This window comes from Acinonyx jubatus, chromosome F2 (genome assembly GCF_027475565.1).
Source record: "Acinonyx jubatus isolate Ajub_Pintada_27869175 chromosome F2, VMU_Ajub_asm_v1.0, whole genome shotgun sequence".
Taxonomy (NCBI): domain Eukaryota; kingdom Metazoa; phylum Chordata; class Mammalia; order Carnivora; family Felidae; genus Acinonyx; species Acinonyx jubatus.
The window spans coordinates 29431563-29456661 of record NC_069394.1 but is presented as its reverse complement, the minus strand read 5'-3'; the positions used below and the strand labels follow the sequence as shown (position 1 = coordinate 29456661).

At 38.2% G+C, this 25099-nt stretch overlaps 1 protein-coding gene across 2 annotated transcripts in view; it reads left to right on the top strand.

Annotated features, from left to right (window-relative positions):
• Positions 1–25099, top strand: part of EMC2 (ER membrane protein complex subunit 2) — a 451211-nt gene that overhangs the window by 218219 nt on the left and 207893 nt on the right. For both annotated transcript variants that reach the window (XR_008292581.1, XR_008292580.1), the window contains exon 14: positions 22302–22379. The gene's annotated coding sequence lies outside the window, so the exon portion shown is untranslated. The remainder of the gene's footprint in view (positions 1–22301; positions 22380–25099) is intronic.

Sequence of the window (25099 nt, the reverse complement as noted above, 5' to 3'; positions counted from 1 at the left end):
TGAGTATGATGACAGCAAAAAGGAGGGGGCCTCCTAGAGGAGGTTATATCTAAATTATGATAAGAAGGAGAAAAATAATTTAGCCAGGAAGAGAGGAATGCATTTTGCGCATTCTAGGCAAAGAAAACAATTTTACAAGGAGTTGGATTATTCCAGCCAGTGATGGACTTGTCTTATAAGGTCTTACCTACTGTGTTAATTGTAAGAGACTGTAAATATGGCCACAAATTCTTCCCCTCTTTGTATCCAAGCCCTTACAATTACAGATTGTACACAAATTCTTCCCCTCTTTGTATCCAAGCCCTTACAGACCCTCCCATAAAGAGGTGAAATATATTTCTTTCCCTTTTGAATCTGAGTAGGGCATGTGACTTGCTCTGGCTAACGGGACCTAAGCAAATATGATACTAGCAGAGACTTGACTGGTGCTTGTACATTGGAGCCTGACCTCTTGCTGAGCTTGACCCTTGAGACCACCATATTTTATGAGTCTGAGCTAGCCTGTTGTGGGAAAGAGAGATCACATGGAGGAGAACTGAGGCGTCATGACTGACAGACTGCCAACGGTCAGATATGTAAGGGAAGCCATCTGTAGGAAGCAAACTAAGCCTCCTCCCCCAAAGATATCCAATCCTAATCTCAGAACCTACGAATATGTCACCTTACATGGCAAAAGAGACTATGAAGATGTGATTAAGTTAAGGATTTTGAAATGAGGAGACTATTCTGAATTATCTGGGTGGGCTCATTGTAATCACAAGGGTCCTTATCAAAAGGAAACAGGAGGTACAGCCTTAGAGAAGGAGATGTGAAAATAGAAGCAAGGGTAGAAGTCACAGAAAGATCTGAAGATGTTTTACTGCTGACTTGGAAAACAGAAAGCAGAGCCATGGTACAAGGAATGCAGGCAGCCTCTAGAATCTGGAAAAGCAGGGAAACAGGTTCTTCTCTAGAGCCTCCAGAAGGAAAGCAGTCTTGCTGACACCTTGCTTTCAACCTACTCAAGACTTCTGACTTTCAGAATTGTAAAATAATGAACTTGTAGTGTTTAAATACATTTTAGTGTTAAATACATTTAGTTAAATACATTTTTAGTGTTTAAATACATTAAATATGTTACAGTGGCGATAGGAAAAACTAACAGAGCAAGCTACATTGTCTAGGGGCCAGGCAACCTGCGAGCAGACCACAGCTGCCTGGCTGAGCCCAGCTGAGATCAGTCAAGCTGTGACACAACAGAAGAACCACCCAGACTACTCAGGGATCATGAATGATAATGAGCAGTTGTTTTCAGTCACCAGGTTTTTGAGTGATTTCGTACATAAGAACAGCTAACTGATACACTGATCTAGAAATTTAAAAAATAAATGAAGCAAAATGTTTACATTAAGCTACTTAAAAATAGTTATTTCCTTAACTTTCTTAGGGACTTATGTGGGTAGCTCTCTAAAGCAAAAATTCACCATTCCTGCCTCTGAGTTCCCAGTCTGCTCTAGTTCCTACCCTTCCTAAGTTTGGTTGCTCACCTCTTTGGATTTCTATTTTTTCTTCAGTCTCCTTTCAATACAGTTCCCTTCTTTTTTAAACAAGCCAGGGCTAGTTTCTGTTACTGCCTGACTGTGAGCTCTGTAAATGCAACTTGAGAATTCCTTCTCATTACCAACCTGTTACAAATTTGTTAGATACCCTGATGTTTGGGAAGCATGATAGGAAAGACATTCACTCATCTTTAGACTTATCTTTCATTTTTTTTTTTTTGGCATTTTGTAGGCACTTAAAAAGAAAGTGATATTGAGTATTATTTCATTGCAACAAATAAACATGAACCTAGAGCTGCTTACAGAGAGCCTCCATGCCTTACTTGTCTCACTCTCTACTCAGCTCAGACTAAATCATCTCTTTGGAATGCCATGAGAAGACATTCTATCCTTTGTTAAGGGATTTGACTGACCACAATTATATTATTATGCCTATGTGTGTTGAAAAATTCCAGGGAAAGTTAGAAAGAATCACATGGGATTTTGGCTTCAATCAAATGAAACCAGTTTGGAATGAAAAAGCAAAGATACTTTGTCTGAGCAATGAAAGAAATTTCACAACTATTAAAAGTATCAGTTTTACTGCAAACTTTTTCCTTCCTTGAATGTACTTATAAATTGTACTTACAGTGGTGTAAGTGTACAATTTTTAGAGGATGAATAAGGATCTTGGTGTTGCAAAATGTCACTTCTGTTACATGGTATCTAGCTTCTTTCAGTGTCTAAGATTATGTATTAGATCAATTTCCTACAGTATATGTAAATATTTTTTGCCACTTCTATTATACATGCTTGCTCAGCTTGGGTTCTCTGGTCATCATTTCTATGGTACTGTCATCAGAATCATTAATTTTCTGCCTCCTTTTTCTTCCTCTGCCCCCACCAGTCATTCCCTAACCCTTAATGAATTCAAGACCTAGCTTCCCTGTTTTACCACTTAGGCTACTGAACATTGTGGAAATAAAACTGTATAACCACAAATTGGAACTACTACAAGTTTAGTATTTTAAAGTCTAGCTGGACTCTCAGTGCCACTTGGCAATCCTTTTACTTGATGCCGGTTAGTAGCCTGAACTCTTTCTTTTTGTGTCCATAACTTTGCCTCAGTCTTGACAGAGGAAATAGGACTGTCAGACGCTAATAATTTCCCTTCCCTACATTATAAAACTTCCCAAAGTAGCATCCATCCTTCTTTTTTTTTGTATTAAGGGAAAATGAGTTGATATTCATCAGCTGTATGCTATATGTCTCCAGCCAAGCCTCCTCCCTGAACTCCAGACTCATACTTATCATGTACTAAACATTTCCACTAGATATCAAACAGGCTTCTCAAATGTAACATATTCAGAACAATACTCCTGATCTTCCTTGCCAAATCCTGCTTTTCCATTATATTCCCCATGCCAGTTAGTGGTGACCATACTTCTAGTTGTTAAGGTCCCAAATTTTGGAGTCCTCCTCGGCACCCAAGTTACTGTAATCTTTTGTTGGGTTATTGCAGTAACTCTAATTTTTTACTCTTTCATCTCCCTTGTGGCCTCACAGATTGTTCTCAACACTGCAGCTGGAGTCATTCATTATACTAAAAATGTAAATCAGATCACAGTTTCTGCTTCAAACTCTCCATTGTCTTCCCATTTTATCCCAAGCAGAAGCCCAAGTTTTTACAGTGGCCCATAATGCTCTATACCAACAGGCTCACCATTGCCTCTTTGACCTCATGTCTGACTACTCTCCTCACTCATCTACCTCCTTGCCCTTCCTTATAGGATGGATTTGTTTTGGCCTTAGGCCTTTGCATTTGTTGCTCTTTGCCTGCAACATACTTCCCCAGGTAATTTGCATGCCTTTCCTTTTACTTCGTTCAGGTTGTTGTTGAAATATTTTTTTTCTCCATGAGCTTTTTTCTTATCACTTTGTTTAAAACTATCCCGGGGCACCTGGGTGGCTCAGTCAGTTAAGCGTCTGACTTCAGCTCAGGTCATGATCTCACCGTTCATGAGTTGGAGCCCCACGTCAGGCTCTGTGCTGACAGCTCAGAGCCTGGAGCCTGCTTCGGATTCTGTGTCTCCCTCTCTCTGCTCCTCCCCTGCTCATGCTCTCTCTCTCTCTCTCAAAAATAAATAAACATCAAAAAAATTAAAAAAAAAATCCCCAACTACCTAATCCCACTGACCACTCTCTAGCTCCCTTTTGTGTCTTACTTTTCTCTGCTGTGCTTACTATGATAAAACATTTTATATATTCACTTCTTTTGTTCATTGTCTCTTCCACCAGAATGTAAGCATTAAACAAGGGATTTTTTTTATTTGTTTACTGCTATATTTCCCAATGTTTATGATATTGCTTGGCAAATAATAGAAGCTCAATAAATATTTGTTGAATGAAGTGATTTTTACTTGCTAAGGAACTTCTGCGTTTATATAGTGAATCCAATTTCTACTGTCTTTGTTAAAGAATTCATTCATCATCTATTCTCAAATTTTCCTGCATTTTTCCTCTTTCCCTCTCATCTAAATCAATGCTTTCAACTATATAATTATATATATAGCTAAATATCACTAATATTAAAAAAATCTACCCTGTGGTTTCTCGTTCAGGCTGACTTTTTATGAGATTTATAATAAGAAAACACAAAATGAAATAAACACATTGTAGGAAAGATAAGATAGGATGGAGATCAAAAATGAATTTTTAAAAGATGTCTGAAAATTGGAAAAAGAATGGGAGCAAGTTGAAAGATGAAATTGAATTTGAGGGCAACTATGGCTCAGAAAACATGGAAGAAAGAGCCTGAGAGTGTGTGTGTGTGTGTGTGTGTGTGTGTGTGTGTGTGTGTGTGTTTGAGAAACTGTTAGCTAATCTTCCTGGTGATGCCCAGAAAGCATTTTGACTCCCAGCTGACAGGGAGAAAAGGCAGAATGAGAAGTGAAGCTAACAACTCAATCTGTGTTATGTCCTCTAACTTGGCCCATGTCTAGTTTCTCTAATAATTCTGTGTTTGGTGGTCTTTTGACGGAGAAGAATAAGGGGATTTCTTAATGAGTAGCAAAAAATGGGGGAAATTTTAATTCGATTGGATGTTTAAAATGCAACTTGTATCCTAATCATCATACCTTTGTTTCTGCTGTTGTCATCTTGGAAGACCTCTTATCCAGTTTTTATATATCCTGATTTTAAGAAAATAAACAAGCCCCACTCCCTCCACAGACTTTGATGAAATCCCTGGCCCACTCACAGTTGTCTGACTCCCTTAGGTATATTATTTGTTCATCACATTTAGCCCCATTTTATACTGTATAGTCTAATAATTGAGAACACAGAAATTAGTAGTTTATTGCATGCCATTATGCAGAATATATTTTAATAATTACTATAGGTTTTCAGTATATGTTTATTTATTGGTAGCAATTTATGAAAGAACATTGATTTTCCCTTAACCTAAACTTTCCTGTAAGATCTTGTACTTTCTTCTTCTTTTCAAAACTAAATCTACATTCAATAATAGTGTGGTTTCCATTCCCATAGCTCCTTCATTCCTTAAACCTCTATAAATTGCTTTAATCCCTCTATTCTGCTAACACTACTCTCATTGGGCTACAGAGTAACTTCTTAGTTGCCAGGGGAAAATATACATTTCAGTTCTGATTTTTCTTGATCAATTCAACATCAACATCTTGACCACTTCTTGAGTCTTGAGTCCTCTTGAAATTTCTTGAATCTTCTCTGTTGGATTCCAGAAAAGTGTCCTTCCTGGCTCACCTCCCACCTGTGAACATTTCTTCTCAGTTTTCCTCATAGGCATAAGTATCCAAGACCTTTTGTAGATCTTTTACTCCATAGCTGGTTAGTATTATGTGCCAGAAATACAATTTATGATGAATTAGCCAGTAAGCAGGGCTACTATCATATTTAATGGGAAATGTTCTTAAGAATTGAAATCTGTAGACAAGTGTAACAGATCAAATAATATATCCTAAGGGAAAGAACATTGGGATAAAAGCATAGTTTTGAACATCAAGAATTGTGAGAAAAAGTTTCTGTGGGGAAGTTAAAAGACATTTTTTTGTGTGTTCACAGGTACAATTATAAAGAACGCTTTCAAAGCCAACACTTTCTAGCCATTGCTAGAAAAAAAAATTTAATACAGTTCTTAGAGAACTCATCTCCACAGAAATTCTCTCTCCCCTATGCTCCCCCAAACACTGCTCTGTAGAATACATGCATTAATAATGCATCAATTATACATCATTTTGAGGTGCTGGTAGGAGTAGGAAGTGCCCTTATTTCCCACTCCTCTTGTCCTTATGGGGAATTTTTTTTCCCTCTCAGTCCCTTTACCCTCTGTTTCCTAGGAGATGCAGAGTGATTTAGAGCTTAGTGAGTTTTATAGGAGGACCTGACAAGTTAGTCCCCTCCCACCCCCCTTGAACCTTTGGGGTCTGCCTGCCTACAGAGAATCTGCACTAGTAGATCATGAGGAAAGCATAGTGGTAAAAGTCCCAAACTTGCTTTTTATTTGCAATGAGTAGGTGAGCGCACTTACTTAATTCTAGGGGCTCAGAATCAGTAAGTCCATCGTTGCCACATGTTCTCTAAGAGCCCTGTTTTGGTCCCTATCTGCTTCATTCTTTTGTTTATCTCAATGAACATTTTGTTCATTTTTTGAACATCTCATTCAGGAGGGGAAAACAAGGAAGTTGTTAATAGTCCCTCAAGCTCTAGTATTATCTTCCAATAGAGTCTCTCCTTATTATTGTGATACCATGCACCAGTGAAAACTATCATTTCACTGACATATTATTCTACCTGGCAGTAGCTTCAAATAGAAATCTTTCTATGATTTTCTTCCCTGATGATGAGTGATGTTGAGCACCTTTTCATGTGTCTGTTAGCCATCTGGATGTCTTCTTTGGAAAAATGTCTATCCATGTCTTCTGCTCATTTCTTCACTAGATTATTTGTTTTTTGGGTGTTGAGTTTGATAAGGTTTTTTTTTATAGATTTTGGATACTAACCCTTTATCTGATAATGTCATTTGCAAACATCTTCTCCCATTCAGTCGGTTGTCTTTTAGTTTTGTTGATTGTTTTCTTTGTTGTACAGAAGCCTTTTATCTTGATGAGGTCCTAATAGTTCACTTTTGCTTTTTTATCTTGATGAGGTTCAATATGGAGACATGTCAAGTAAGAAGTTGCTGTGGCCAAAATATAGACACTTTGGGGATTATTTCATGATTTCATGCTTCCAAAGAAACAAAAGTACAGCCCCATCTGACATATTCACCATATTCATCTCATAGTAGTGGATTCAGCTAGAATTCCTATGGCCATGTATTTTTGTTCCTTATTTTTGTCATGTAGATAACAAAAAAATTTCTATGATATAACAAAGTAGCAGAAGACTAGAAATATGTGCAAGAAAAATCCTGCTTTCTTCATTGGAAAACTAAATTAAATCTTGTCTAATATCATATTGTTCTCATTTCTAGGGTTTTGTTAAATCAAATCTGAGTGAAAACCAATTTTCTCCAAACTCTAGAACTTTATTTTTCTGAAACCATTTATTAAAAAAAAAAACCCTTTGAAATTAAGCTCAGAATCCATGACAAATGAAAATCCTTTCCTTTGGGGTTTTCACTGCTACATAATAGTCATAAAATGCATTTTATAGGATTTACTTGAGGATATTAAAATGTTATAGGCTTTCATAGACAGTTCCAATCAGCATCTCTGATTTATATGTAAGGGAAATCTTGAGTCATTCCAGGTTAGAAGGAAAGTGCCTGGAACACTTAAAAACTGATATTCTAAGGTTATACTCCTGAGCCATACTAGGTCCAGTCAGCTTAATTTAGCAAAAGTTTACAGAGTAACTACCATGTATGAAGCATGGTGTTAGAAGCTGGGGAATTCAAAGATTAACCAGACCTGGTCCTTGTCCCTGAGATTATTACTCATAAATGGGAGAGACAGATGTGAATTCAACCAACCAGCTGATCCTCCTCTTCTGAGGTACCAGAATCAAGCAGCCTAGATTTGAGCCAAATGGATTAATGCTAAGTTTGGGTTTTTAAAGTCTGGATCTTGAGCTGGTAAGTGCTCTAAAGTATCCAAGACTGGGCAGAATTAGTTGATAAACAAAAACAAAAACAAACCACTACCACCACCACCACCAACAACAAAACAGTCTTTGGAGAATTCTAAGGTCTCTTACTTTCAGGCTTTAGAAATAGAATTTATTCTTCATATATTAAAATCTAAAGGGCCAGGAGTCTGGTAGACAGTAGGACCAAATAGAGAATAAGAACAAGGCAAGAGGAAAATGAGAGAACCCAAAATCTTTGCAGAGAGTAGGCTGGCCAGCTTGTGACTCATTTCTGGGGTGGCTGCTGGCCATGTAAATTGGGAGCTAACAGCCTGAGTTGGGAGAACACCAGCCAAGTACTAGATCATCATAGTGTAGTGGGAGGAGGACAGGGATTTCAGCAAATCACGTAAGCTGGTTGTCATTTTCATCAAGTTCAGTTTTTAAAACTGGTGCATGGGGGCTTTCCGTAGAAGAAATAAGGTTATGTAGAGGTGGGCTACCTAAAATAAGCAAGAATATTAGCATATCCATACACTTTTTGGGATTTCTACATTTGCTTTCTTGTATGTCATATTTTTACCTGTATCTCTGGGGTTGAGTGAGACAAGCCCCACTTCAAACCATTAGGAATGAGAAGGATACATGGTTCTCCAAAAGGAATACTGGGTACTATTTCAAAATTTAAGGGGAACAGATTTCGGACTGGCAAAAATAGATGCCCTGCACAAAGAGGAAAGTCAGAATATCAAATGCGACTGAAGACAAGGATTATGAGGAATAAAGAAGACCTCTGAATTTGTCAATAATCACGAATGTGATAAAAGCAGCAGGCTGGTGTAGGAAAGCTTTGCAGCCAAGCAGATATCAATCTGAATCTTGGTTCTGCCTCTTAGCAGTTTTGTAATTTCTGAAGTTCTTTGAGCCTCAATGGTAAAGCCAAAATTATGATTCATACACAATAACTTGAATATGGAAGATTACAATCTACCCCCCAACCCTGGTATATTGGTAGTTATTATTATTATCCACAAACCAAAAAAATAGAGAATGGAAAGGAAATAAAAATGATAAATTTTTAGTTCTGATGTAAGAAGGGTAATCAAATGAAAGAAAATAGATGATAGCTAGATGGTGGCATCAAGTTAAACTTGTTTTTACCAACCTTCCTCTCCCCACATCAAGATAGGGCAGATCTGTGAGGCTTGGTAGAAATAGCCAACTGAAGAAAAGATTACAGAGGAAGGAGATAAATGAGGGAAATTAACAAGTCACTTAAATAATGTTAAGAGAAGGCTATTTCTCTTCCAAAATTAAAGATTAAGACAAGATGACAGCCACTTGTTACCTTCATAGGCTGTCTTGGGTATTAATTCTTCTGTAAAGTTCTCCTTGATGCCTCTAGCTAGGCCCAGTAACTCCTCCCTCTAGCCCTCGATGCCCTTGACATATCCTTCACCATAGCCCTTACCACACTGTAAGGTGATGTTCAACTTATACATGTCTTTCTATCATGTTGTAAACTTTGACACTGGTCTCCATGCTGAGCACAGTTCTTAATTTCTATTCCCTACTCACTAAATGTTATTTGAATGAATGTATGAATAAACACAAGTAATTGCTTTCCTTTTCTCCTAAAAACAATACTACTACTACTACTGACTTTAATCTCTTGGGTGATTTGATAGAGAAGATTAGTGTCTGGCCAATTGTTTATAGACTGGGACATATGAAAGACAACCCTGTCTTAATAAACTTGAAGGTTAAGGTTTCATCTGTAGAATGCACCCAGAAGAGCCATTGTCGTCCTTCTTCCTGAGCTGCAAGTTTACAAGTCTCTCTCCTTATTTAACTATGTAATCCTCCAGGCTAGAAGCCAAATATTATTCATCTTGGTATATAGTCCCCTAAATTTCACTCACATCCTCAACTCCATAGCAGAAACTTCATTCAGTCCCTGACACTTAGAGAAATTCTGTAAATGTTTGGGTAATCAATAAGCTAGTACAACCCAGGTAAGTGAGATTTAAACAATGCCTAGAGTGGTATTATTTAAATGTACAGTTAAATAGTTGTGCCTCTATTACAGGGCATTTGTTTATAAAATGATTTAAGCACGTCATTCACACATCATAAAACTGCCCCCTTTTAATCCCTTTGTTATATTACATTGTGAAACAGTTAGCTGTGATACCCCCACTGAGAGTATTTAGTAAGATAACCTAGTTCACTGGGAGAAGAGAACAGATTTTAACTGTTACTTATTTCTTATATTTGTAGCTGAGTTGACCATGCCAGAGAAAAGCTATAATCATTGACTTTCTTAATTTTTGCATATGGAACGTGGCAAACTGTCTGTGGTGAAGGGGAATAAGTAAATAAAGGAGGTTGGGGTCCATCTTTGTGATGAAATGTAGTTTAGTATTAAGAAGGAAATCCTTCATTCCCAAAGATTGACAAGGGTGATACTTAGAAGAGAATCCCATATGGTTAAATTCAGGGCTTTGCAAGAATTCTACCCAACAACCTCCTCTGTAGCATTTTCATTTGATTATGATTTGGATCATTTTCCTTTACTTTAAGCCTTTCCCTTGAAACTACTTATTCCAAGATTCTTAAATCAGTGGCAAAAAGAATTGTTGGCCAAAGTTACTGCCTCCCTTATACAAATGGTCTTTTCAAATTATGTGACTCATTTAAAACTGGCTCTATGCAGCCATGATGTTTTCAGTTTGCAATTGTGCAAGACCTGTTTTGTGATTTTTGCCACTGGACCTGGTCTGTTCTTTCTCCTTTCTTGCAACTCTTGTCTTTTCTCTTTGCTAAGGTGATTTGAGAAACATGGAGAGGCTTATAGGTAATTGCACGTTGGTCTTTTTATTTTCAGTTTAACGTTGACTCTTTCAAAGATAGATTGGCATGGATTACTGCTTATTGTATAGATTTTCAGTAGTCATTGGACAAACATTATACAGCACTGTCTATGAGCCAGATATCGAAGATACCTGTGTGTTCATATACTCTAGGAGTCATGTCTTATAGAGAAGACATTTAAGCCTGTTAATATTTCCTGATCAGAGTGATGAGTGCCATAATAGTAAGCACAGGGGCCTTCTGAAACACTGAGGGACATCTAATTTCACAGTGAAGGGAGTGGCATACTTTCTGGGTGGGTGACACAATCCTTAGAATAAGAATGAGAGTGTAGTGCTTGGGTGACTCAGCCTGGTTAAGCATCCAACTTCAGCCCAGGTCATGATTTCACAGTTTGTGAGTTCAAGCCCTGTGTCAGGCTCTCTCTCTCTCTCTCTGCCCCTTCCCCACTCATGCTCTGTCTCTCTCTCTCTCAAAAATAAATAAACATTAATAATTTTTTTAAATGAATAAGAGTGAGAGTTATCCAGGGAAGAGGAGGGAGAAGTAAGACAGACAAGATGGACAAGGCCTTCTGAAGAAGCAGAAGTTTGGGAAACTGCAAGAAATTCTGTGTAGCCCATAACGAGAGTGAAAAGGAGCAAGTCATGAAATGAAGCTGGTGGAGAAAAAAAAAAGATGTTAAATTATAAGCATTTACCATTTTTCATCTCCAATCTTCTATGCAATGTGGATACCAAAGATAATAGTTCTTATTTCCTAGGTGAGTGAGAGAGATGGTTATGGCAAGTGAAAGAAGTTAAGGATTGCTTCATATACTAAAAAAGATGGATAGACCCATAGGGAGAACAGAGGATTTGGGATATAGTGCCTAGAGTCTCAAATAGTCTGGATGGAGAAAGAAGCATATGGACAAGTTAAGGAGATGATAGAGGAGATAGAGGGAAAGGGAGAAACCAAGAGCGAAAGACATATACACATACAAATACACATATAACACAGGGACATTGAGAGGCACACAACAGAGTGAGGTAGAGACACTTAAACAAAAGAACATATGTCCATCAGTGAGTGAATGGATAAGGATGTGACACACACACACACACACACACACACACACACACACACACAGAGGAATATTATTTAGTCATGAGAAATAATAAAACACTGCCATTTGCAACAGCATGGATGGACCTTGAGGGCATTATGCTAAGTGAGACAAGTCAGAGTAAGACAAATACTGTATGATCTCACTCATATGTGAAATCTAAAAAAGCTGGACTCATAGAAAGATGAGAATGGCAGTTACCAAGGTCTGGGGGATGGAATAAGTAAGATGCCATCTAAGAGTACAAATTTGCAACTTGTAGGTAAGTAAGTTCTGAAGATCTAATGCACAGCGTAGTGATTATAGTCAACAGTACTGTATCACAAATGTCAAAGTTGCTAAGAGACTAAGCCATAAATGTTCTCACCACAAAGAAAGAAATAATGACATAATAGAGGTGTTACCTAATGCTAGGGTGGTAATCTTATTGCAATATATAAATGTATGAAATCAACACGTTAAGCTTACACAATGTTATATGACAATTGTCTCAATAAGAAAAGAAAAGAAAAGAAAAGAAAAGAAAAGAAAAGAAAAGAAAAGAATGCACACCAAGAAATATGAGATAGAGGTAGTGAGACAACAGAGAAATAGATATAGAGACACACTTAAAAAGACAGATGTTAAATAGAGCTATAGAGAGCAAAAGGTGAAGCAGCTACCACAGAAGCTAGAACTTTGGGGCAAGAGGGCTACTTATAGAGGTTTTTAAGGAAGAGAACCTTTACTGTGTCATGTAATGCTCTTTGTTTCTCCACAGAAAGTTTAGTAAAACTGCCCTACTTATAAACATTTTTAGAATTTGTGTTTTCACTTTAGGATGTATAAATATGGCCAGACTGGCCCCATAGGTGCCCAGTGATGTACCACAGTGGTGAAACAGCGATGGGAACAGGGCAGGCATGTGTGCTGCATTACAGGGTTGGAGTTCCTCACTGTGATTCATGTGGCCAGAATGTGACTTTTCTCTGTTCTGAACCCAGTGATCATGCAGAGAGAGCTCTGAGGAGTCAGGCTGCACCTCAGAAAGACAGTTGGACATCATCTTGACTGGGAAGTCTTCCTGGATGTCAGAGATCTGATTAGATGCCCTCTTCTGTGTTCCTACAGCACCCTGCTTCACCCCATTCATCACAGGCAGAATATAGGTGAACTCTAGTGACATAGTCACATGGGGCCGTGTATCCTCATTCTCCACATGTACTTTTCAATAGACAGCATGAAATTTGATATCAGTAGAAGCACTGGATTCTGACTTTTTATAGTGAATGGGTACAGTATATGCTGGAAAACAGCCCGTTTATTCATGGACATGTTTTTACACATGAATCCTGGAGAATAGCTCAAATGGAGAGAAAGCCTCAATTATTCACCTCAACCAGCCAAGCTGGGACAAATTCTCTGTTATCTTTTTGCTCTTCTAACTTACCAAAGTCAAGTCTTAAAGGTTCAGTGCTAATGAATATTATTATTCCCACATTTCCTAGGAGAAACAGCTAGGCTATGTTAAGAGAGACTGCTCAAGGTGAGATTAATAGTAGATGGCAAATAGATGTCCAGATCATAGATTCTCTGTTTATGTCACTGTTATTTCCACTCTACAGTATTACTTCTTACTTCAAGGGAGTTCAATGATTTGGAAGAAGGATATAGATGCCTCAACTAGTTCACATACTTATGCCATCTCTGAATTATCAGGAGGTCAGATGGAAATTATAGGTGGTTGGATCCAACTTCACACATTCTTTTCTTGATAAACTACAGATTCTCACTCCTACTAATGGTCAAATACCTTGACATTCTTGTTTACTTCCTTATATTAGGCACACCTAACTGTGAATAGTGAATTACAGTGGACAGGCCAGGTAGAAATGGTCGAGGACTTGGAAATGGTTTCTCCCACTGTGATAGGAATTTTCTGTGATAGAAAGAGATCCATCTACAGGCAGAAGGATAACTCCAGTTCAGCAAGTGGAACATGGATGTCAGTGAGTGAATTACTCTATAGAAGATAGTAGCTAGGGCAGCAGTCTGCCATCATGGGAATGAGACAGGAGGAGTCTAATGCTAATTCTTCAACTAGAGGAATAAGGAGTGTGAAGCAACCATAGCTGAAAACAGGCCCCACACCTTGGTACAAGGGCAAGATATCCTGTTCAAAGAGGACAGTAGAAGACTAAAACAATGGAAGAAAGGTTTCGGTCCCTAAGATTTCTGAGTGCATTAGTAGCCTAGGACCTAACATGTGAGAAGAATGTAAGGGCTTGTCTAGCAGGAAGAATAATGATATCAAGTCAAAAAATGGTGAATGGGGATGCATAAAGCCCATTTACCTAAAGTCTAGATTTGTCCTAGAAAATGTGGTTGGCTAAGTGTGCATATTGGGGTCAAGATATAACAGAAGAGGAGGAGTGCAGAGTCTAGGAAACAGTAAAGTCTTACTACTTGTTTATTGAATAGATAGCAGTACTATTTTGAAGCATCTGACTCAGCTGCTGATGCAGAGATGTGTAACAAGATGGAAAAGTCACTCTAAAAGATGCTTGGTTCAAAACAATATGCTTGCAGGACAAAAACAATAATGTAAAATGTCTGTTGAAATTTGAAGTATCAGGGTAGTGCTAAGAATATATCATTTGATTAGGACTATGCATAAAGAATAAGTAAACACTTGAATCATTTTCATTTGCAAAACAAAAACAAAAACAAAAAAAATGTCTGTTTTTATTGCCTTGCTGTCAAATAGAATACTGTGGAGGAAGAAAAACTCACCACATGATATACCATTAAAATAATAAAAAACATTTTTAGGCACAAGTTTCATTTATTTGGACTGGATGAATTCAGAGTTTCCAGTTGGATGCTCTTCTAAGAAAGAGCCCTTTAATACATCCTTTCAAGGAGCCCCCATCTTCAAAAACAGATTCCATTTATTATCTATTTAATCAGATGGCAGCATAGGTGTTTACCTACATTTGATCTGGTAGACATTATTTGCTTAATACCTAAATCACTGTGTAGAAACCATGGCAACTACAAGCTGAATGTCAGTATACATGTTGGCAATGATCCTTAAAATATTTTAAAAACATCACAGCCATGAATTAGCCATGATAATCACAGCCATGATAATTATTTTCTGGAGTGTAGGCTAAATACTGGTCTTGCTGGGTCATCCCTATTACCCACTGTAAGGTGAAGGCTATTGTCAAGTTTAACCACAGCTTTTGGACACAGTAGTGGATGTAGAGGAGAACTTTCTTTTACCTGTTGTATTATATAAAATCAAGTGAATGGACCCCTGTCTGGCCTTATACTGTGGCTACTTCTATTCTTCATTATCTCAGTGTTGAAAGGTGGGAGACTGGACAACAGAAGGAGGTGAATTATATAAACTTTACAGGATATATTGTGGTCGCATCCTATCTCTTGGCTCGGATTTAAAGGCATCACAGTTTTGAAGATCCAGTGGCTTAAAACCAGCAACCAACTGAACTGAATACTACCTAAACACTGCATTATATTTACCACATCATGCAGCATTATAAATAATTCAGCACAAGTGGCACTTCTAGTGCAAATGAACTTAGGCCATTTTGTAGCATTAACTCTGATGATTTTGTTCATATTTATTTTCTAATCCAATCTTGGCTCATCTATAATGGATTTCTTAGGTCACCCATTTAGAATAGCCAGGTTTATTCTGCACTCACACAGAAACAATGGCTAGCTCAAGTTGATAGTTGTAAAGAGAGATCTAATTTCCCAGTATGGATAGATTTTTTTTTTAGGTGCAATACAGAGGATCTCTGCTTTTCAAAGTAGCCAGTGCCACCGTGGCTGGAATCTGGTTGGTCTAGATTAGAAAGATATTTGTGTCCTGGAGTGCTGAGTGCAAGTCCTGTCTGTGTGACAATTCTACTTCTTTGATAAGGCAAGCAAGACTGACCAGTCTCTCAGGGTGCAGACAGGATAAATTAACATAATATTGTCAAGCATTTTTGGTCAAGATAGACTATTATAGTAAAATGATATATTTTCCTTTATGATGTTTGATGAACAGCTATAACCATAGCTCTTCTAAGGAAAACTGTCCTCTGAGAAGGTAGTTTCAGGCAACCGTGCTGTGTAACATGCAACCCTGTGGCATATGATTGGTTGCCCCCAGGTGATAAGACTCAATAGGCAACTGAACCAAGGTTAGCCAATCCATACCATGAACAGCAGCCCATGATGTGATGTTATCCAAAAGTTCTGTTCCTAAAAGGATGAAAGGTTATTAGTTGTGCCCATTAGATTACTTCTCTTAGGACTTTGCACTGCCAAATATAAAAAGAATAAACCAGAGGGTATCAGGAAGAGAAATAGAGAACAAGAAGAATACAGAGAATAGCTGAGTCAGTTGAAAGGTATATATTTAGACTGACAACCCCTGGACTTTTGCTGCTACAGCTGCCTGAGATTCTGCATGACTCTCATTCTAACCCCTATGATCTCTATCCCAGTTTCTGCACTTCCTGATATCTGGCTTTTCAGTCTCCTTTGTCTTCTAGGAAGATACTCTAAAGATAAAAAAAGGGACTTGCTTACTTATTTCCATATAATAAAATCCCTATTACGTAACATCAATTTAAGTTAGTATCTGTCCTTATGGCAATGACAATGATAAAAGTAAAGTAAATAGAGGCTGTGAACAGAGTTCTGAAAAATGTTTTAAATTGGAGTCACTTTCTGCTATCCTGTCTAATAAGGAGAACAAATGGTGTGCCTAGATTTTAAGCCACAGTAGCAAGTATCTCAGTGTTAATAGAGTCAGGACTCTCATTCTGTAGTTCTGAAATTTTGAATTTTGTCTGCCACCCGCCCCTCCCCCTCCCCCCACCCCTCCGCCCCTGCAGAGTACAAACCTCAGTTTGGTTTCAGTCTTTTAAATAGGGGAGTGTGTGCTGGTTGTTTCCCTGTTTGCTCTCAGATTATTCTGCCTTTTTCTTTTTCTGTGTTATACAGCAAGAAACTACATTTCCCAGACTTCTTTGCCAACTAGCTTCAGGTAGGTTGGAGAGCAGAAGGAAGGCGGAAGCTAGAGTAGCTGTCCCTTTCTTGGTCAGCTGCGGATGGAACTCCAGCAACACCCTCATTTGCTCTAGCTGCCACCAAACAGGTCTGCCCTCTGTGGTACAGACTCTTGGCAGGTCTGGTAAGCCTTCTGTTCTTCCAGCTTTCATTGGGTGACACTGGATTCTGGGCTCTAGGAAGACCACGCCTCCCCTTCTCACCCACCCTAGGGGCCACAAGGCTTCTTGCTGTTGCTCAACTCTCTCTTTTATTTATTCCTTACTTGATATTCCTTTACATCTGTTTTGATTCCTTTACATCTATTCTCTTACTACTATAACTAGTTTCCTGACCTGGATCAGTTGTTTAACGGAGCATCCGTCCATATCTGTAAAGTGGAGAAAATAAGACCCAATGCAAAATGTTGTTGAAGGAATCCTATACTGTCCCATAGTGCTCTCAAGTGGCTATATGGGACTGACTAAACACTGAAAGATCCAGGCTTCTGAGGTAGAGTCTATTTTGTTAATACACAGCAGTTAATTCTTCAGCGTTATGGACCAGCCCCAGGCTAATGAGTACCTACAGTTTAAAAACAGTGGATGTGTGGGGCGCCTGGGTGGCGCAGTCGGTTAAGCGTCCGACTTCAGCCAGGTCACGATCTCGCGGTCCATGAGTTCGAGCCCCGCGTCGGAGCCTGGAGCCTGTTTCCGATTCTGTGTCTCCCTCTCTCTCTGCCCCTCCCCCGTTCATGCTCTGTCTCTCTCTGTCCCAAAAATAAATAAACGTTGAAAAAAAAACAAAACAAAACAGTGGATGTGATTAAATTAAGCCAGTTTGCAGAAAGGAAGCATGAGTTGGTCCTCAAGAAGAGGTATATGTAAGAGGTATATGTAGGTGACTGGATACTTCCTATCACAATGACTGAATATATGGCCTAGCACATTACATATTAAAGTTTACAAGAATGTCAAAGGAAAAAAGAAACAATTAACTTTTTCTACATGGCAGAAAACTTGGCTACCCCAGCAGTTTTACACTGTACAACTTTAGCTCCTGGAGGGAAATTATGTCATCTTCTTATTGATCTACAAGTCTAACACCCCAGACAAAAGACAGTGTTGACCACTTGCTGATCAATAAGCCATGGCTGGGGCTAGTAGGTATGACTCATGCTGTATTGAGGAGGCAGCTCCTAAGGAAACATTTGGAAAGAGTGGGAAGGCCAGCCAGTTCCTAGAGAAGGGAAAGGGATACTGGAACAGGAAATTTCATAAGTGTTCATTAGAAAGTATGGATGAGGTAAACAATAGAGTGTGCAAGTATAAAGATAATGACCTAGCCTAGTAGAGTACACAAATTGGGGAAAAAAAAGAAGATGGTGTTGCAGAAGAAATAGAATTTTCAGTGAATGGCAGATACAGAAGAGGAAGAGTCAAAGACAACCAGAAGGTTTAAAATCTGAGTGATGGGAGCTCCTGGGTGGCTCAGTGGGTTAAGTGTATGACTTTGGCTCAGGTCACGATCTTACGGCTCTTGGGTTTGAGCCCCGTGTGGGGCTCAGTGGTGACAGTTCAGAGCCTGGAGTCTGCTTCAGATTGTGTCTCCTTCTTTCTCTCTCTGCCCCTCCCCCACTTGTGCATGTGTGCGTGCGTGCTCTCTCTGTGTCTCTCAAAAATAAACATTAAGAAAAAGAAGAATCCCTTTCTTTGGAAAAAAAGTTAGAATCTGAGTGATGAAAGGAATATTTTGCTTAAACACTTATGTAATACTTATGACATGCCTAGAACTATTTTTAAGTACTTTATAGAAATTAACTGATTTAATTCTTTTTTTTTCTGATTTAATTCTTAATAACAACCTACTGTGGCAAGGAAAAAAAGGCTCAAGGAGGTTAAGCAACTTGTCCAAGACCACAGTTAGGTGGCAGAGTAGGACTTCAGACCTAGCAGGCCTGTTATAGAGTAACAAAACAGCAGTGGCAGTCAGACTTATATGCCAAACCATCCAGGGGCTGAGACACAGCTTCTGATGATTGCTGCCATAGAAGATAGAACAAGCATCTTTTCATGACTCATTTACCTTGAATGGGTTACAGGTCCATTCCTGAATGGGTCATTGTAACCAGTGTGATAGGCTATATACATGATTAGCTAATATATATCAGGACTGGGACAATCCTACATAAGCAACAAGGACTGACAAGGGATGAGAAGGAATTCCCACAAAATAAAAATTTGGTTGCTATTGATAGACAATGAGGAAATAGAGGTTGGTGACAAAAATAACAAATGTAATACCACAAAAAAGGAAACAAAGTAGAGGATTTTACTCTTAGAAGGGACAATAGAAGCTACTGAATCAGGAGAAGAGGAAATAAGAGAGTACAGGATGGACAAGAAAAAAAATGAAAGCATGATTTGGGGTCTTGCTGAATTTGCTGGGGAGATTTCACCAGGGGCCAAGTGTTCTCCACTGCAATTGTTGGACCAAGACAGAAAAACCCTGATCTATCACTGTTCTGTGGCCCTGTTTTTTACCTCTATGTTGTTGACTTGGAGGACATACAAGTTGACCCTGAAGGTGAACCCTGTATCTCTTATGTTGAAACGTCTTTTCCTTCTGGCTGTCTTTTTATCAGTGCTGTGTTTAAATGGATTTATTTTTACCTCCATGCTTCCTTTCATCCTCACTTTGAGCAGAAAATCAAGAAGTAGGATTTTCATAGATAATTTAATCCCATATCTTTATTTCAACTTAAAAAGAGCAACTCTTCTACCAGAGTGACTTTATCAAGGTTAAACAAAGATAATGTGAGAAAAGACCTCTATTTAACTGTTTGCTAATTTTTGCCCCTCATCTCTATTCTTTGAGGTGTGGTCAATCTTAGTTCAGCCTCAACATAGTTATTCTTTTGGGTGGAAAGTGTTGAAGCCAAGATCTGAACCTTGAGAGGAGAGGAAATATATAATATGTAAACATTAACGTGCTGTGGCTCATATGTCTCTCAAAAATATGTGGTTGTACAAAAGGGCCCTTTCATTCAACAGAACAAGTAAATAAGGAAGAAAAGTTACTTGTGGATTTTAATTAGAATGGCCATTGAATACTAAGTAATTTTTGCTGAGTCACTCTTTTTAGAGAAATAAGAACTTCAAAGATCATGGAAGTATCTCCCTGCTACACTGATACACAGATTTCTAGATTACTGTTAAGTGGTAGCTGACTTACTGGTTGGGCAGTGCTTAAACTGGAGAGGAACCACTTACTGAATTGTCTCATTTCCACAATAATCTGATTATGATAAAGAAAATATCAATTTATAGTCTGGTAAATCTCATAGGTACAGTTTAATAGTTTCATTCATTTCCCCTTTATATACATAATTTATAAAAGTAACATTCCTAGATGTCATTCATCTTTGGAATGAACAGTGTAGAGTATGCTCCTCCTTTGCTTCCTCCTCACTACCCCCCAGATTTCAGCATATGTACATTCCCTTCTTCAAATTGAAAGAAATTACATGTTGAGTACCTCCTCCCATAATACTAAGAAGCAGAGCAACACTGTCATCTGCTTCATTTTATGGACACTAGTGATTTTCCTGTAGAGGGATAACTGTTGATTAAATATTTTCCATGCTCCTTCCACATTTCCTGGTTCTGCAGCTCTTGTTTCCCTGACTTAAAGCAAAAATATTGCTTGGTTAAGACACCATGCTCTATTTCAAATCAGTTTGCCACCAACATTTAGTTATTGGGATATCATTTAAAATACAGTCTACTCATATTTAAATATTACTCATATGACCAAAAACAAATCAGGACACCTTCTTAGTCAGTTCATTAATTTAATAAATGGATTTTTATTTATTTATTTTTTTTAATTTTTTGAATGTTTATTTATTTTTGAGAGAGAGAGAGAGAGAGCATGAGAGGGGCAGAGGGGGAGACACAGAATCCGAAGCAGGCTCCAGGCTCTGAGCTGTCAGCACAGAGCCTGACGCTGGGCTCAACTCACAAGCAGCGAGATCATGACCTGCGCCAAAGTTGGACGCTCAACCGACTGAGCCACCCAGGCGCCCCAATAAATGGATTTTTAAAGAGCTCTTTATAATTGTACTGCTTTTAGAAATATAATCTCTAAGCTTATATATAGCTATTGTTTAATAAATTTATCAAAGCATGTACAAATGCATAAAAGCATATTTATATATCTACAACATTTATTTACATTTACCAGCTGGAGGAATTATAACGTCTGCCAATTGCCGTATTGGCAGCAGTCATTGGTGGATCTTATTAGAGCAACTGTACCATTTTCAAAACATACCATAGCAAAACAAACAACAATAGCATCAACGCTTACCATTGGTACCACTACAACACACATTACTGATTTTATGAGGTAAGCCTGACGGCTACATTTATTCTCATCTTAAAGGAGGAACCTGAAGCTGAGCGTATTTCAGTGACTTATTCAAGGTCAGAGGACATACCCAAGGCAGAAGCAGGGAATGAAATAAGGTTTTCTGACTTGCAAGAATACATACTTTGGTATCTGGTATTTTGTCATATTGATATCTAATCTATCAAGAAAATTTGCATTGGTATTAAAAAATCCACCATGAGCCTTGTTGGATCCTGATACTAACAAATTATAGAAGAAAAAAAAGAAAATTTGCCTCTCATCAAAGTAAAATCAATAAACACATTTATACTAATATCTCACATTAAAATATTTTCACATCAATAGTGAGAATCCAAACTTCTTGGTCATTATGGCTGGCTTTCCTTATCCTCCAAAACTTTATGATTTTACTTGGTGTTAAAGCACTGGGGAAGCATGTTTGGATATCAGTCAATAGTCTACCATAATTGAACTGCTATTACAACATTAATCCAGTTTACATTACCACTTCAGGTCTGGAACTCTGCTGTTTATCTGTTATCCTTGGGTACAAAGCATTATCTTTTATGACCTAGGAATCTCAGTGTCTACAATCCTGGCTCCTTAGACAGATGATGCAACCATTCCCTTCTAGAGTCTTGCCACCTTCTGAGGTTGCTGTCACAGAACATATGTGGATACTGCTCAGATGGCTCACAGATCTCCTTCCCTTTTCAGGCTCTTCAGCTTATTAAATTGTACCACCTCTCCCTTCTTCCTAGACTTCCTGAACCTCAAAGTATCATTTCCTCTCTGCTTCTCGACCTTGCCAAAATCTCTGGAGGCCGGGGTACAAAAGACTGATATTTTGCTTGAGGAGGGGCTCTAGGGAGGACACACACATGTTATCCTGCCAAACACATTATTATAAAAAGGTAATCATCTTTGCTGTTTTTAGTTATTTTAAAAAATCTACTAAGCCCCAAAGCTTTCATCTTCTATTCTGGGCTGAAATACAGAGAAATTTTGGCTGGTGACATTTGTATTGGCCTTGGGAAAGGGTAGAAGGAAAAGATCTATCCACCAGTTCTTGGTAGTAAGTGGAAATTCCTTGTGACTCTGGGCAGACTCTTATTTGGAGCAATAATATGTTATTTTTATTTTTCTCATTTTAATAAGGTTAAGTATAAGATTTTCAAAAGCAGAAAGCAGAGGAAAATACACCCATTTGTATGCTTTTCTGTTATCAGCTTATCATATATATCCGCAAAGCAGAAAGAAGTGCCATTTCTCTCCAAAATGAAAGAATGGAACATTCTCCAGAAGAAGTAAGCAGACTCATCTCCTTTTCTCCTATCTATTTTTCTTGCACTCAGAAAAAATACTGACAGTGAAAGTATAACTAAGATGTTAACTCTGGATTTGGATAAATTATTTGATCTGTTATCAAAAGTCCTTTCTTTGCTCCATGACAAAATATATTTATACCTTAGTTTCGTTCCAGTTTAAGTTCCTCTCTGAACAAACGGCCAACAACTATTGTCATTCTGGTGCTGTGTTCAACATTTACTGGAGTCAGAAGCACTGTCTGCTTCTGGAATGGTTTACCCTGCAAGGTCTTCATGCAGTTTAATCCAGTATCAAGCATTCTGTAGCACAATATATGGGAGCTTTAGATCATTAACATAATTTTTATTCATGGCATGCTGCAGTGCCATGTGGTTGTGGCTGAATCTTAATGCACCCTATGATATCACTTCCCCATTTTAAATACAAATAAAGTTCATAATGATTTATTTTGATACTTTAAGCTTAATTCCCTTCACTTACTTTCTTAACACCCCACAAGACTTTTAATAAAACTGGTTCATCTTCTGAAAACAGATTAAGAATCCTTGAAAAAAAAAAAAAAAGAATCCTTGAAAATAGTTCTATCTAACAAAGAGTAAAGTACAACTTTCCTATATTTTTGTGGAAGGTCTAGATACAGAAATATATGAAAGATGGATAAATTCAGTGGTTTGTGAGATGTCACCAGAAAACTCATTCTGTGTTCACTCTGGCATTAAGATCCAGAAAAATAGGAGAAAATATTACTTGAGAAGAAAATGCATTTTAGATTAAAGGAAAAAGAGGGGAAAATGAAATGTAATAAAATAATCATACTGTAATGAACTTACAAACCTTTAAGCCCTATTTAAACTTTAGAGTCCTCACAAGATCTGGATCAAAGTCTCAGAGAATGACAATGGTGTTCATTAATTATTAAGAAGAACACTGGAAAAATTAAGAGAATATTGTACCTATGCTTAATGATATGATGTTTTTAAAGGGATTGTGCAGTCAGAATTCTAAGATAAAACATTTCCTCAGTCTTGTCAGAGATATCTTTTTTGAGCCAGGAAAGAACCCTCGGACTTGATAGGGTTCCATAGATGTTGTGTTTGAATATGGTTACAAACTATATGACTGAATCATTAACAGAAACAGATGATGACCAGTTCTTATTTTTGGAAGTATTTTCTTTTATATTTGGCTAGGAGTTATGCAATTGGTATTAAAAAAATTTTTTTTAATGTTTGTTATTTATTTTTGAGGGAGGAAGAGAGAGAGAGAGTGCACAAGCAGGGAAGGAGCAGGGAAAGAGGGAGACACAGAATCCGAAACAGGCTCGAGGCACTAAGCTGTCAGCACAGAGCCTGACACAGAGCTTGAACCCAGGAACCATGAGATCATGACCTGAGCCGAAGTCGGACGCTTAACTGACAGAGCCACCCAGGTCCCCTATCTAATTGTTTTTAAAAGGCACCTCTGACTGGGCTTAGGGCAGAGCCAAAGGTTAAACACTAGCTCAGGGTCACACAATATCTTGGTTTTCTGACTGTCATGCAAACAGGGTTCCCACTCTGCTACTTTGACCCCTGAGGTGTACCACCTTGTTGGCAGGCTGAGAAGATCTACCTGGGCCCAAAGCAATCATCCTGTTCCTGTTTGTGGTTGGATGGAAGATGTTCACTTGGCTAATGATCCCCGTGACCCAAAGAAAAGCAGGTGAAGACTGAGGTTAATGCAATATTGAAGTGTTAAGAGGCTTTTTCACAACTCAGGAAACTCTCTTAGCTGAGCTATTTCTCCTGAAATGTTGAGTCCTGTTTTCCGTGGCATGGTGCAGCTGATGTTGTCACTCTGTGGTCAGAAGCAGGAAAGCTGGTGGGGTGGAGAGAGATTAGTGGTCTGAAAATATGTAATTGGTATTGCATGGCAGCAGGGAGTTGACAGCCCTCAGGGACCGCAAACAGGAGAGGACCAACAGCTCAAGTGAATTAAAACAAACTGTGATTTTGAAAAAAAGTAAGGGAGAAACATCACTGAGTATTTAAGAATTTGATAAATTATGGATGAATTCTGTATTGCCCTCCTTAGAAGGTAAAGTGTTAAATGAGATTATATGTAAGGATGTTAGTATGGTGCCAGGATCATATCTATTAATCAATTAAAAACCTGGTAGTTTTTATTATTATTGTGTATGGGGGAGCAGGTCGGTATATCTTAATCTTAGAAGCAGTATTATTTCATTGGAATTTCCCCCCATTTGCACTAGAGAATTTTGATCCTCGATTCATATCCTGTACCTGACATTGTGGGTGGAAAAACTCCACTCATGAATTTGGAGAGGGCAGGCACACTGCTACGGCAGTTGCCATCCAACTGACTGTGGTTAGTTTGTATAATTGAAGCCAAGCCAAGCTAAGGCAATGCTGGTACATGGATCCTTCTGTTAGACTAAATAAAGAACAATGAGACCATTTTTATGGGGGGAGGAGAAAAAAAGTGTTTTTAACAGTAGGGAATGGCTTGAGTCTAGGAACCTTAGGCTGTGTCTAAATGTTACCAAATATTGAGGAAAAACTGCAAAAATCTACATAGTCACCCAGATGTTTCCAGAAATCCAGTCTTTGATTTCATTGTAGATGAAATCAGGGGAAGATTAGAATTTTTTTTTTCGTGGCATTGTGAGACACATTCTCAGCATCTTTCTGGTTGGCTT